General features: G+C 41.9%; 1 long non-coding RNA gene and 1 pseudogene across 1 annotated transcript; one reads left to right on the top strand and one right to left on the bottom strand.

Moving 5' to 3' along the window:
* Positions 1-3,022: 3,022 nt before the first annotated feature.
* The window catches only part of LOC104434336, a 70,629-nt pseudogene continuing 62,375 nt past the window's right edge, over positions 3,023-11,276 (bottom strand).
* On the top strand, positions 4,957-5,776 carry LOC104418526. Its single transcript, XR_005548042.1, has 3 exons — positions 4,957-5,175; positions 5,267-5,367; positions 5,444-5,776. It is a non-coding gene; the product is annotated as an uncharacterized LOC104418526 (long non-coding RNA).

The raw sequence follows: 11,276 nt of genomic DNA, 5'->3' as shown, positions 1-11,276 counted from the left end.
TCGGGACGGAAGTGGTGTTAGGGTTGTGACCACCACGGTGGTGGCACTAGTACTTGAGGAGAATAAAGGGAGAGCCAGAATAAGTAGATGTAAGGAGGGCGAAAAGGGAAAGGTGCGGAGGTTAGACCAATTCTATGGATCCACCTGGGAATTGGACCGACGATATGATTTTTGGATGGATCCATGCAACTAGCAGGCGGTTCCCGGTTCTAGGTTGGGAACCGCCCACTTGAACCGTGCACATCCCTAATCTCTATTACATCCAATAACTCACTTGATCCATCGTGAAACAATCTTTCAATCTTACAACATAATTCCTAGATTTATGGGATTATACACCGTGGTTTTCTAGAACTTTGTCGCGGCAAGAATTAGAGTGGATTTGTGGAACTTACTCACTTGGTGAATTCCTTGTGCTATGGGAGGACCAGAAAGCACGCGGTAACTCTAAGAACTCAGTCAAGTTCGACTAGAGATATTCAAGTTCGAAACAAAAGATTTCAAAAAAACAAAATCATAATTAGAAAAAGAAATCAAAAATACATTAGGTGTAAGAGAGGATGTGATTGAAGTTCAGCCAAGAATTTAGCCGGAGTCAACGCCAAATGCACATTGATATGTGGACTCCATGGCTGGGCCTGAGAAAATGCCTCATGTTTACATGATTTGACATCAATTTTCATGATGCTTCTCTTTAGGGAGTTAGACATTTAAAAAAGAAAAAGAAAGGTCCAAAGGCCATGTTTTCTTGATGTGTTGCATGACTTTTGAGGAAACACAAAACTAACCGGGGAAGACTTTTTCCAACGCCAATGTGTCACAGGTCTATCAATCTCACATTCCTGAACCTGTGCAGCTTTAGAATTTCTCCCAAGTCAACCTTACATACAAGCACGCTTGACTCATGAAGTGTATGAAGAATGAAACATGAATGTATATTCACTTGGGAATAAACCAGTACAATTAAGAAGGGGGGGAAGGGCCCTATTTATATAAGTGCAGGACTAATCTTAATCGTTGATCTCTTACTTGATCCAACGGTGGGGTTTGAATCCCACAATCATTACATAGACTGTACGATAAGATACTCAAGGGCTCCTAGGCTTGGGGAAGCCCAAAGGTCATGCGTCAGAGGGAACTAGAGGATCGCCTAACCATGTCTGGCATGGGAGCTCAAGAGTCATGGACTGGTTCTCGTATAAATTGTGGGCTTGTTCTTGCATGGATCATGGCCCGTTGTTTTGACGTCTTGCATCATGCTCGTCTGTTGGTCTATGTCAAATGCCTCCCCTTTTGGTCTTCCCATTCTTTTTGGATAAGTAAACTTATTAACGGTAAACCACTCCGTTGCATGCCTTTATAATGCTGGAGTGGCAATTCTCCCGGGTATCCCAATAAAACTTCACACAACAAGAACAATTTAATAAGACAATTCGATATGACAGCCCCCCACGCCACCCAACCTATGCGAGGAATAACCCGCATCACCATCACCAGGGTTGCCGCGATTCAACTGATACAAGCAGATCATCGGCCACTATATCGCATTTTCCTTACCCACTATTCTTGTTCCCCCTCATGGTCATCTTCCTTGCAATACCCGCCACAATGCCACCAGAGTTCCAGCTCGACTGGGGCTCTTCCCTTTCGTCCCTCAACTTCTCCACCTCCCACATCACCGCTTAATGGAACATCGCTCCCTCTGTCAAGAACCCAACTAAGCTCATTGTCGTCCAGTACACTCACATGAAACTCCTCTTGAGTTTCCAAGGCCAACTTGCTCTTTCTCGTCCCTCCCTCGTTCTCTCCTTCACTTTGGGCCCTGGCAACGTGACCACAATCCGAGCCGAGACCCAATCATCCTTGGCAATCGTCAATGACTTGGGCATGAAGGGCCTTGTGAGCACGTTGAAGGTCCCGGAGATGACCATCAACATAGTGGCGAAAGCCAACCGAAGGCTGCATTTGGGTCCATGGTGGGTGCCCGTGTTCAATGTATACGTCTTGTGCATGAGCATACCTTCACAGCTCCACGCGACGGCGAGGGTGGCGGCAATTGGATGATCCTTGGAGGCATCCTGAGCTGCATTCCTGACACCATCACTCTACTCTGGTAAGAAAACTTACAAGCACATGAGTTCCCTTATTCAAGCTCATGATTTATGATTAAGTGGTCCGAACAATTTATGGTTATGATATATAGTGAGTGCTTCTATTGCATTAAACACTCATTTTAAGTAATTTTTATGTGGTTTTATCGAACTATTTTGCATTACCATAAATCATCTCGGCTGTTTATTCTATTAATATAAACAAGGTTTAATTCTTGAGATATCGTGTTTTTTTTTTTTTTTTTCAGATTCTGAAGACTCTGGCTTCTACAAATCCGGCCATCCACTGGACGGTTCTTTCCTAGACTATATTACTTTGGCAAATACTTTAATTTTTGTTGTAGGTTTATGTGTATTTCTTCGTTAAAAGTTGTATTCTCTGGATATTTACCGTGTGGAAGAAATAGTTTGTACTGTACTTGTCTTTAATTTATGAGGTTTTGCAAGTTTTCCTCTTAGCTTGGTTACCGATCATGCATTGCATCGGTATGCAATCCCAAAGTTCGTATTGCTTTTTCAGCTGGAAAGGAGGCAATCTCCAAGAATTGATTGAGTAGTTAAATGCCTCAATTGGAATTCTTACAAAATCTGTGTTTCAAAATAATCTTGGGATTCGTGCATATCACCCTATGGTGAAGCCTTGTCCAATATACATGGACATGACCTTTTATATGCATTCGTGAAAGATTAGTTAAGGAAAAAAAGTGCTTAATAAAGTGCAGAAACCTAAGTTAAGAAGTCCATTTGCTCCTATGAAGCTAGACCAAGACCAAGCTTGGAGTTCGGTGGCTTTGTCAAAAGAGACTGAAAATAGAAGCCGATGGCTGACTCAATTGGTCGGGGCCGCTCTCCTCCGAGCACTACGCTTGTCTCAAGTCTCAACGACCTCTCTTCATCTGTTATGTAAAATGTAACCAAAAAGATCAAGTCCGTAACATTTCCAATATCCGGCATATGCGTTTTAAGGATTTTTTACCAACGATCGGAGAACTGGCAGATCCCTATTACATTGACCCTACGTGCTAGTGACATTCTAGAGAACATTCGGCTCCATCTTCTGAATGCAATCCCCTGCTCACTGATGTCCCATGCTGAGACTTCCCATTTGAGGTCATTTCAAAATGGTCATCAACCATGAAGCGTTTCAACTCGTTTCTCTCTTGCTGCATCCTCCCGGGGATTTCCAAGTATAATCTGCTCTTGAGACTCTTGTTCGGCACTCTAGCCTTATCCTTCGTGGGGCCTAGATCTATTAAAATTGGTTGAATTCTAAGGGCTGGGTCCGGTTTTACTCTGTTTCACTTCCCTTTCGTCTGAAGGCTACTCCTCGGTTGAAGGCTTTAATCCGCTACTCCTCGGTTCCATTTCTGAAACTTCATCTTCATTGAAGAGGACTCGCACACATTCCACATCATGCTAGTCTGAAACTGCTGATGTGAAAAGAATTGAACATCCGCGAATGATATTATAAGCAGTTAAAAGAACATAGGAAGCTTTCCCTCTGATTACTGCATAGTGATCATTAATTTTGCTTCGCAGCTAATTTTCAGTGCACACAAGACGCATAACTAAACTTGCCATCAGAACTCATCATTCACCAATGCCAGCTGTAGCCATCGATATGGAAAGCCACAAAAATGCTTAGTGTCATGCAAACAGAGTACAATCCGAAGGGCTCTAACTACATGTTTGTGCTGCTGGTATGCATAGCAAAATCAGACATGCCCACTCGTTTTTCTTTTGTTTTTCTAGACGAGGAAGTCGGTGAGATTAAAGTCATGTGTAATTAGACAGATTCATTAAACTTCCTGAAAAGAATGTACTTAACTTGCGACGAACCAAGTCAAAGATCGTGACCGCTTTGCTTCGTTTGATTCCCTCAGCTTCCACGATCTCCTCTTTCTTCTTTTCCCAGATCTCCTTCTCCTGTGAGGACGAGAACATTTCGGACAAGGCCACTCGAGTAACGAAGTAAATCTATCAGCTCGTCGAGATCTCTTAAGACGAAAATACCTCCTTCAATAACCAGCTGTTGCCTGCTAATTCGAAGAATAAATCACTCATAAACTAATTGTCCAACTCACCGTCCTACAAATAAAACAAGTGCATATGCGTAGATGCTCCATGTGATATTCGATATTAGAAATCAAAAAGCAAGAATCCCAATTGACAATAACACCGTACGATCGCGAGTGACTGAAAAAAAGGCGCAAAAGCACAAGAAAGATGAGATTTACGTCGAGGTACCCTTTGGCGTCGGAGGGCCGAGCGAGGTCGCAACAGGAGACAGACCGGATTACGTCTAGAGACCGCGAGATTGCGTCCTTTGTCCAAGTCCAACCCGACTCTGCTCCGCTGCAGAGCTCCAGAAACACCGTTCACCAGCCGGCAGCCACTGCCCACGCGATTCCATCGCTCTGTGATTTCAAAGACAATCAAAGCTGGACTTCACGAAAGGTAAAAGTAGCTTCCTTTTCTTCTTTTTTTTTTTTTGGGTCAAAAAAGGAGCTTCCTTTTCTTTTTTTTTTTTTTTTTTGCCGAAAAGTGCTATTTTATTTATATAATAGCTGGTCTCAACCCCACAATTGACGCATCATTACACAAGATTGCCCATAGGCCTTGAGGGGGAGAAAACGTCCAGTTGCAAGGGAGGCTTTTGCTTCTTTGTTGTCGTGTGGCCCAATCCGCAGCTGTGTTGGCGGCCCGCGAACAATAGCGCAGATCCACATTCGGAAGTTGCTATAGAAGTTTAAGGCACTTTGTCCAGCTTGCACGTGTTTCCGAGGTAAAGTCTTTCTTGTACTTTAGGGATTGCACGATTCCTCTGCAATCAGTTTCAACTGAAGCTTCTTCTATCTTTTTTTGCTTTATGTACTCCAAGGCTTCAAGCACAGCTAGGGTTTCAATGTGAAGGCTCAACACCGCCCGAACCTGCTTTGCGAAGCCATCCATGAGGCTACTGGAGAAATATCGAACTACACCAGCCACAGCTCCTTCCATTGACCCCTCACGGATGGATCCGTCCACGTTTATCTTCAAAGAACCAGCTACCGGAGCTGTCTAGGTTGGAGATATTTCGTTTTCCTCTTCTGTTCTTGCTTGCACATGCTTGAAACCCCATTTTTTTTATGACTTTTTTGATGAAATCGGGCCAGATCTACCACTTTACAGGCATCCGGCTTGGTTCCCCGAAATATGTAGTTGTTGCGCTCCTTCCACACCTACCATAGGATATTTGAAATCATTTCCAGAGAAGGTAGGTTCGAGTCGTTGTTGATAAACTTCGCTAGCCATACATCAATTCGTGTGACCTCTTGGCCGATCACTTGTAGGTTGATTTCCGGGTGGCTCCATACCCATGCGGTCCAGGGACAAAGAAGATGGAGGTGCTTGACTGTTTCCATACTCTCTCGGTAAAGATCACAGATTGGATCAGGTAAAATCTTTCGTTTCCATAGATTCTCCTTGGATGGGACGGCATTTTGACAAACATTCAAAATGAAAAATCCTGACTTTAGGACTAGTTTGCATCTTCCATATAGCATTCCGTAGCTTTCTTGGTGTTTGATGGGATGAAGATGGGTTTTCCTTTGCATAGGATGCTGTTTCTCGTTCTCTTAATGTATTATAACCACTTTTGACTGTAAATGCCCTGTCCTTAGATCCTGTCCATATCAGTTCATCTTTTGAAATTTGACGTTTAATTGGGATGGCAAGAATCTCATGAGTGGTTTGTTCATCAAAGAGGTTGAGCAAGAGTGATGCATTCCACTATTCTGTTTCAAAATCCATTGGCTCAAAGACTTTTTGTGGGCCATTTCAGTTTGCTGGTCCTCCTATTAGTCCCCTCTTCAACCATTTATCTGTTCTAATGTTGACGTTTTGCCCATTTCCGATTGACCATCTCATTGAATCCATTATGGCCTCCCTTCCCGATAGTAAACTTTTCCAGCCCCATGACTGCTTAGTGCCTGGATCAGCATGCCAGAAGTCTTTGTGATGGAAATAAGGCCCTTTTAACAACTAGCTCCATAAGGCATCCAGATTTTTAACCAACCGCCACACTTGCTTACCCAAAAGGGCTTTGTTCACAGTAGTTAAGTCTCTAAATCCCATACCTCCCTTGTCTTTTCTGTTTTTCATGATATCCCATCTCTTCCAATGCAAACTAGGTCTTGTCTCGCTGTTTTTCCACCAAAAGTTGGCTATTTTTCTCTCTATAGGCTTACAAACTGAAAGTGGAATTTTAAAAACGGACATGGATTATTGAGGTAATGCCTGCAACACTGATTTCAGGAGGATTTCCTTACCTGCTTTTGACATAATTTGCTCCTTCCAGCCTTTCAGTTTCATATTTACTCTGTTTAAAATCCAAGCAAACACCTTTCTTTTTTTTTCTTTTTTTATGTTCCCCAATCAGATGGGATCTTGAAGTATTTGCCAGTCTGATCAAGCTCAGGAACCCTCAACTCCCTTTTCATATTATCCCTTAATAGTTGGGGACAGTCTCTACTAAAGAAAATACCAAACTTGTTCAAGTTTACAGCTTGTCCCGATGCATAACAATACTAATTTAGAATTGACGCAACATTTTGACATTCCTTTATGGATCCATTCAAAAAGAATATAGAATCATCTGCAAATAAAAGGTGAGTCAAAGTAGAACAGAATTGATTCAGCTTGAGGCCCTTTATAGTTCCATCCTGAAGAGCTTTTCCCATCAAAAAAGATCAACTATTTGCCATCAAAATGAAGAGATAGGGTGATAAGGGGTCCCATTGCCTTATACCTCTGGTAGGGTTGAAAAAAGGAAGAGGTTCACCATTCAATTTGATGTTGAAGGTAACTATAGTGACATTCACTTGGTTCTTTCTTGGAAGGGCAAGGAAAAGGTCCGTCGGACTCAATAGGACGGCAGAAAGTGTCTTTTTGTTTAAAATAATGGAAACTTCTAAGAGCGGGCATGTCAAAATTTTTATTTTTCTATTTTTTGTTCACCTATTTTTTGGAATAGGTTTGAAATATAAATTCATTTGGAAATATAATTTCATTTGGAAATATAATTTCATTTTTCTATTTCTAAAATAAAAATATATTCCAAAAATAAATTTGGAACAAAAATCAGAAGCTAATCTGTAAAATAAAAGTGAAAAATAAAAACTATTATCATCGTTTACTCTTATCATTGCTTGCTGCTTGCCCATAAGAGAAAGTAGTTATATTTTAAAAATAACTGATGTATAAAAAGAAAAAAAAAAGGGAAACTTTAAACAAACAGTGAACAGTAGGTACATTTTTCCTCTTTTTGACCGGAGTGAATTCTTTCTCAAGAACGCAACTCCAAGGTGTCAATCGATCTTTGAGACTACAGTAAATATTTAATCTGTGACAAATAAGAAATGTCTATTTTCTTGATGTCCTTTTAGATCGTTGTTACACATATCTTCAGGCCCATTTCTGCATTTGTTTTTAGAATTCGATACTTCATGGATTTGTTCATTTTTAGATGTGTTTCCTTCACCCAAGAACACAAAACTCTCACACTATTGCTCATTCAACCTCTCCCTATTGCTCAGAAGCTATCCGGAGCATCAAGATTTGGTTGTGGAGCCTGTTGATCGCAACTAGCGTTGTCACATCATTGCTCATTGAAGAACCTTTAATTGAAGTGCCTTGATCCCCACACAAGCCCGTGTTTTGTTTTTCCCCGATAACATTTGTAATCTACCAATTTTCATCACTCTTCAAATAAAAGAAAAGGGCCTTCAATTAATATATATTTGGTACATTACCGACCTTTTTGATTTTAGGGGCTGCAGACCATTCAAACCGTGTCTCTATATTCACGTTAGAAATTTGGATCTCATCAACCATTTATGCCATTTTGTATTGAGGCGTGTCGATTCGGGGACCACTCTATTCATAACATGTTATGATTGGGCTCATAAGAGATCTCTTATCTGCATAGCATCGTGTTTGAGACAGGTCCGAAATCTACTACCTCCTTTGCTTGTAAGTTACCATAGCACGTTATGGCATTTTTCCCGATGTGACCATATATAATTCTTTGTTGAATGGCATGTGTAACAAGGCTTTAAAGTTTGAAAATGTGATGGAAACATTTCATGGTTGGAAACAGTGCATCCCTAATATCTATGTAGCACGGACACGGTGACACGACACACGACGCGACACGTCTACATATTATTTCTTAAAAATAGAAAATTTCAACACGTTAGATCGCGTTATATATTAAATGAATATTTTTAATTTTAATCAATTTAATTCAAATTCAATACTTTTATTTTTTAAACTCATTTATTTATTTTTTCAATTTAAAAAAAAATCCCCCTCCCACTCTTCTTTCCCTCGTCCGTTTCCCCTACCCCCAAATTTATTTTTCTTTCCATCCCCACCATCGTCCATTTCCCCCATCCCCAAATTCCCCCCCCAAATTTATTTTTCTTTCTCTCCCCACCACTGGCTGTCCTGTCACTTTCCGTCCCCCTCGAATTAAAAGTCACGCAGCCCATTAGAGTTACAAAGTCCCCTTTTATATTATTTTTGAGTTTTTTTATTAAAACCCTAGCTCCTTTACCGCTTGCTGCTCATCGCACGACCTTTCCTCTTCTCTTCCTCTCCATCCTTCTCCTCCTCGCAGCTCGCCGCACGACCCCCTTCCTCGCCACTCGCCACACGACCCCCTTCCTCTCCTCTTCCTCTTGATCCTTCTCCTCTTCTCCTCGTTGCATGACCGCCTTCCTCTCCTCTTCCTTGTAGCTGCCGCCTCGTCACCATCTATCGCAGCATCACAGAGGCGGCCCTCACCTTAGTCTATGCTCTTTCTCTAGCCGTCTCTCGCCGTCGCTCGTGGCTGTCTCTACTCCCTCCACCCTCGCCTACACCCTCCATCTTCTTCCAGACACGCGAGTCCAAACGTGTCAAACAAAAGTTGATCACATGTCGAAAAATCCGACACGCATTGACCGCGTGTTCAACCATGTCTGAGCGTGTCGACGTGTCTGACATGTGTCGGATATGACATGGAAACACGGACAACACAGCTTAACATCATTACTTTCTATATACTCATTGAGAGCTTATGCAAGGCTCGCAAAGTAAAGGAAGCTTTGAATTGGCTTGATGAGATGGAAGTAAAGGGGAATTACACCAGATATTTTGAGTTGTCACAGTGGTTAAAGGGCTTTGTGATCATAAGGAGTTGCAGTAAGGTTTCTCTTACGGGATAAGTACACTAATGGTGCCATAAGTTGTGTACGACACTCACTTTGGTGCCAAAAGTTTCCGTCGGATCACTTAAGTGCCAAATCGGAGGAAAAACGCTCACTTTGGTGCTACCGGCAAAAAATTCCGGCCACTGGCAAAAGATTCCGACCAAAATGATTTAAAAAATAAAATAAAATCGATAGGCCTTTAAACGACGTCGTTTTGCCGTCCTACATGGATGGCTTCATGGAAATGACGTTGTTTAGCTCACATGGGGAAAAATTAGGGTTTCCGCCGCTCGGCCACCGTCGTTCGCCCACCGTCACTCGGCCACCGTCGCTGCTCAACCATTGCCACTCAGCCACCATTGTAGTTGCTCGACCTAGTGAGCGAGGAGAGACTGAGATTGTTGCAGGAAAAATCGAAGGCGAGGGCAGAGGAGGAGGAGGAGGAAAAAGATGGGTCGAAGGGGCTGCTGGTGCGCTGCTGCTGCTGGTGCGTTGCTGGTGTCGTTGCTGGTATGATGTCGATGCTGTTGCTGATGCCGTGCTGGTGCCGTTGCTGGTGTGGGTCTTCGAGGAAGAAGAAGACATGAAGACGAGCCTTCCCTCTCTCTCAATTTGGGGATTAGGGTTTCAAAGTTGGGGGAAAGATGCCAAATGGAGTCGTTTTGGTGTTTGGATGCTGACTCAACTCTCCGATGAGCCACGTCGACTTCAAAAATTAATTAAAAAAAAAAGGTCACATTGGATTTTCGGCCAATTTCGTCGGCGTTGGCACCAAAGTGAGCGCCGTACACAACTTATGGCACCATTAATATACTTATCCCTTTCTCTTACAAAAGCAACATACAATACCTTGATTAATGCTTTTCTGGGGAAACTATATATTAATCTGGCAGCATTTTCTTTCTAATGAGATAAGTATCAAAGAAGAAAACAACCCTCAGCGGCCTTAAGGGAAGGGAACAAAATTAAAGAAAAATTCAAAATATTAATTAAAAATGCTTCATCAAGACTTTGAGCAGCTAAAATTAGTTACATGGACTGAACTATCACAAATGTAAAAGGTTTAGAAATGAATTGACGAAAAAATATTTAAAATTGAATTGATATAATTATAATAGATTTATGATTTGTTTTATAATTTTTTTTGTGATTTGCGCATCAAGTGCATGTGACTGCATGTTTGTATATGACAGGACTAGGGTTTTCAGTGAATGCCGGTGTCGACGAAGTGGTCTTTGGTGGGATTTCTCTTTTCTTTTCTAGTTTTTTTTTGTCTCTGAGTGTTAAAAAATGGAAGGATAACAAACCTCAAAATCTTCATAAATGGATACTGTCCTAGTTTCGTGTCAGACAAATCAAACATTGCTAACCCCCGCACGTACTTAGACGACAATCTCAAAAAGAAAGAAAAAAAAAGAGAGAGAGAGAGAGAGAGAGTAGAAGAACAATTCGAAAAATGCACTGTATGCAAGAGCATGTGATTAAAAAACCAGCAAGAATTTAACTGGAATCCACGCAAACGCACAATGATATAGAGTTTCGGAAGAATATATTTTTGAGCAGACGCTATGTTTCCTTTTCAGGGGTATAGAGCCTTCCCTAATCGCGTGCAGTTATGTGGTTAGATTTGTGAGAAAAATGTAGTTGGCATCAAAGCTACAGGATATAACACAACCGATTTCAAAGAGCCGGATAAACTGTAAAAATTGAAACTTTAGGCTGGGGGCACGCCCGGGACACAAAAATTAGTACGAATGGCCAGCAAATACACCACTACGGTAATGTCATCACGCTCAACTCGAGAATTCCAGAATGACGATGCGGCATCACCGCCAGCAGCGCCATCGCGGTCTGACTGGTACAAGCTGATCATCAGCTGCTGTATCGCATTTGCTGGGCCCACTATTCTCGACCTCCTCACGCCCATCTT

The sequence above is a fragment of the Eucalyptus grandis genome, chromosome 2 (genome assembly GCF_016545825.1).
Source record: "Eucalyptus grandis isolate ANBG69807.140 chromosome 2, ASM1654582v1, whole genome shotgun sequence".
NCBI lineage: Eukaryota > Viridiplantae > Streptophyta > Magnoliopsida > Myrtales > Myrtaceae > Eucalyptus > Eucalyptus grandis.
Note: the sequence above shows the minus strand (reverse complement) of the source record. Positions and strands in the feature narration are given on the sequence as shown.